We start from the raw sequence: 4,413 nt of genomic DNA, 5'->3' as shown, positions 1-4,413 counted from the left end.
GTAGGTTGTTGTTATATACATTAGGAGTGATTGTTTAGTTCATCTCCCGATGACTGTTCACATTCCTGATTTATTTATTTACAAATTCCCCCAATTATGAAGATTAGGTGTCAACATTCCCCCCCTTAATCTGAAGGGATGTTGGTGAGTCCAAGCATCATTCTGAATCGTTCAAGCTTTTCCTTTCCAAGTGCTTTGGTGAAGATGTCTGCAATTTGCTCATTTGTGGAAAAATGACGAAGATGGATTGTTTTGGCCTCAACATGATGTCGAATCAGATGATATTTAGTATTGATATGCTTTGTTCGATCATGGAACTTTGGATTCTTGGCCAACTTTATTGCAGCGGTGTTATCAATCATGAGTGGAGTTGATTGTACTTGTTTTACCTGCAAATCTTCAAGAATTTTCCTGAGCCACACAATTTCTTTCGTTGCTTCAGCTGCTGCCACATATTCTGCTTCTGTTGTGGAATCTGCTGGAACTGATTGTTTGCGTGATCTCCAGGAGACAACTCCTAATCCAAGACTCATAGCATATCCTGAAGTAGATACCCCAGTTTCTTTGTCTCCATCGAAGTCTGAATCAGAGTATCCAATCAAGCTGAAGTCGTCCACCTATGTATACTTGATTCCAAGGTCTTGAGTTCCCTTCAAGTACCTTAGAACTCTTTTTGCAGCAGACCAATGTCCCTCACAAGGCTTTTGCATGAACCTGGAGAGGATTCCAACAGTAAATGAAATGTCTGGTCTGGTAGTAGTGAGGTAGATGAGACTTCCTACAAGCTGTCTATACTTTGTTGCATCCTCAAATTCCTTTCCTTCAATAGATGTGAGCTTTAAGTTTTGTTCCATTGGAGTAGAAAGAGGATTGCACTCTATCATGCCAAATCTATTTAACAAATCTCCAATGTATTTCTTTTGAGAAAGAAATATGGATTTTGGATGTTGGGTTACTTCAATGCCAAGATAGTAATGAACATAGCCCAAATCAGTCATTTCAAAACTTTTCCCCAATTCCTTCTTTATGGATGCAATGTAGCTTTCATTGTTCCCTGTCATTAAAAGATCATCTACATATACCACAAGATACACAATTGTTTTGCCAACTTTCTTGACAAATAAAGTTGCATCATCAAGATCAAAATGATTGAAGTTGAGTTTCAGAGGATGCTCAGTTAGTTTTTCATACCAGGCTCGCGGTGCTTGTTTGAGGCCATACAAGGACTTCACAAGTTTGCATACTTTATGTTCATGTCCTTTCACAGCAAATCCTTCAGGCTAGGACATAAAAACATTCTCTTTTAGATATCCATTCAAGAATGCAGTTTTTACATCCATTTGATGGACTTTCCAACCGTTCTGAGCTGCTAGTGCAAAGAGTGTCCGGATGGTGGCCCATTTTGCTGTGGGGGGAAATTTTTCCTCATAATCGACCCCTTCCTTCTGTGCAAAACCTTTTGCCACAAGCCTAGCTTTGTGCTTGTCAAGTGAGCCATCAGATTTGTACTTGTTCTTGTAGACCCACTTGCAGCCAATTGGTTTGGTTCCAAATGGAGGATCAACCAGCTTCCAAGTGCCATTCTTTATGAAGGCATCATACTCCTTTTACATCACTTCTTTCCATTCATCATGAGAAGCAGATTCTTTGAAGGAAGTTGGTTCAAAATCTGTAGACAAGTTCAATTCACAATCATAAGTAACATCCATATCAACAGGTGAATTAGAGTCATCTACATCACCTCCATTTTGTCGGTTTGAATTTCTGGTTCCTGTTTTTCCAATTTCATCAGGATGAACACTTTCAAGTGTCTTTGTCAGCCACTTTGGGGGACCTTTCTGAGATGGTCCAGGCTGCTCTGTTGATTGAGTTGGGACTAAATCAAGATTGAGTCTCCCAATTCTATCAATTACATCACTTAAAGCATCATCCGTTGTTGGAGTTTCATGCAGAGGAGATTGTTCTTCAGAAGAAGATTCCACATGTTGTTCTAGTATAGGAATCCCCCCTTCAAGATGTGGAATCTGATTATCAAATTCTTGAAATGATTTCATTTTTGCGAATCTATCCAAGCGATCAAGTTGCCGCTCAACAACATTGCCAGATTTGGATGATTCAAGAAAAATTACATCTCTAGATACAACAAACTTTTTATTTACTTCATCATAGAGACGGTATGCTTTGGAGGTGTTTGAATACCCCAGGAAGATACACTTACGACTTCTAGCACCAAGTTTGTTTCTATGTACCTTTGGTATCAAAGCATAACAGGTGGAACCAAAGATCCTGAGATGTTTTACCGAAGGAACATGTCCATACCACAATTCATAAGGAGTCTTGTTTCTTATAGCATTGGATGGACATCTATTCTTTATATATGCAGCACATAGAACAACATCAGCCCAAAACATTATCTTTACATTTTTGAAGAAAAGCATGGATCGTACCATATTCAAGATTGTTCTATTCATTCTTTCAGCTATACCATTCTGTTGGGGATTATAAGGCACAGTTGTTTGATGTTTGATCCCATGTTGGCAAAGATAGTGTTCAAATTCATTTGATGTATATTCTTTTCCATTATCAGTGCGAATAGACCCAATATGAGATTGTGCATCATTTTCAATCCATTTATGAAAATTCTTGAATGTTTGAAAAGCATCAGATTTTTTCTTCAATAAATAAACCCAACACATTCTGGTGTAATCATCAATAAATGTCATGATATATTTATTTCCATTTACAGAAGGAACAGGCATTGGACCACATAAATCTGAATGAATGAGTTCAAGCTTCCTATGTGCTCTTGAATGTGAATCATGAAAAGACTGTTTGCTATGCTTTCCTAGAATGCAAGCATCACATTGCTTATGTTTCCTAGGAATTGTAGGCAAACCAACAACACCATTTTTCTTCAATAAGCAGAGATTGTCATAATTTAAATGTCCAAATCTAGCATGTCATAATAAACTTGATGGAAGTGTACCTTCTTCATGATGAGAAATATATGAGAAATGTTGTGCATGAGCAGAGGTTCCTTGCAGTTTGAGAAGTCTTTCTTCTTCTATTCCCCTCATGACAAGTGAGTAGTCGGATGCTTTTCTTACCTCAAGCTTGCCATCAAACATATGAATGGAGTGACCTTGCTGCCGGATGTGGACCAAGGACAACAAGTTTCTCTTGAGCTATGGGAGATATAGAACATGATCCAGAAGAAAGTCTGGAAGACCAGGCAGTTTAAGCCTGATAGTGCCAAGCCCTTATGGCTTTATTTTTGACTGATTTGCAAAGTATACTGCTCCATCAACATTGTCAGTGAAATCTTCAAAAAAATCTTTTCTATGAGTCATATGACAGGTTGCTCCTGAATCAAGCAACCAATAATTTTTCGAAGAAGCAAGTGAAGCATTAAACAAATCTTCATTTACTCCAATGTTACATTGTGCCTCAATATAGTGAGCGGATTCAGGTGCTTTACCTTTGTCTGTATCATCAGTTTTACCTTTCTGCTGGTTTCTTTTCTGCTCAATTTTGTCCCATGGTAGCTTGCATGTAGAAGCATCATGTGATCCATTTTGTTTGCAGCGAATGCAATGCAGATCTACCTTTTCTCCTTGAGAATGTCTGCCCCCCTGCCTCTGAAGTATCTTCCTCTTCCTCTTCGTCCACCTCTTCCTCTTGTAGAATCTTGAGCAGGATGCTTTTCTTTATGAGCAAGGCACACAGTCTCTTTAGAAGATTCAGGAGCTGTCTTATTTCCAAAGGATTTCTCTCTTTCAGCAAACTTTTTCACAAGAGAGTCAAAGGTTATATCTTTAAGATTTCCATTTGCTTGTAAAGACTCAAGATAATTGGAGTAGGTAGGATAGAGTGCCTTGAGAAAAGCAATAAGAGGGATATCCAGCTCAACCTTAGTGGATATAATATCATGCATTATAGACTTTACTTCAGATGCAAGAGCAAGAGGATCATTATTTTTCAGTTCAAGAGTGAAGAGTTTAATCATGAGCTGAACAACTTCAAGTGCAGAATGTGAGTCATAGAGTTCTTTCAGCTTTTGTAAAGCTTCAAAGGCAGTTGAATATGATGAAATATGGCGACTTACTTCTTCATTTATAGATGCTGCGATTAATGCATAGGCTTTGCTGTTCTTGTTTTCCCAAATGACGAGCTCTTTGTCTGATGTAGGCTGCACTGGGTCATTGTCTCCTTCTCCGACACACACTCCTTTCCATAACTCATTGAAGATGAGGGTGTATTTTATCATCCGAGACCATTCAGGATAGTTCTCCTTGCCAGTGAGAACTATTCCTACCATAGAGATGATTGAATGCATTCTGTAAAAAAAACTTCTGCTGATAAAAAAAAACTTCTGCTGATAAAAAAAACTTCTGCTGATAAAAAAACTTTCTG

This window comes from Pinus tabuliformis, chromosome 9 (assembly GCF_031772625.1).
Source record: "Pinus tabuliformis cultivar Carrire ecotype Pingquan chromosome 9, CPIR1, whole genome shotgun sequence".
In the NCBI taxonomy this organism is placed as follows: domain Eukaryota; kingdom Viridiplantae; phylum Streptophyta; class Pinopsida; order Pinales; family Pinaceae; genus Pinus; species Pinus tabuliformis.
This window is presented reverse-complemented; position numbering follows the sequence as displayed.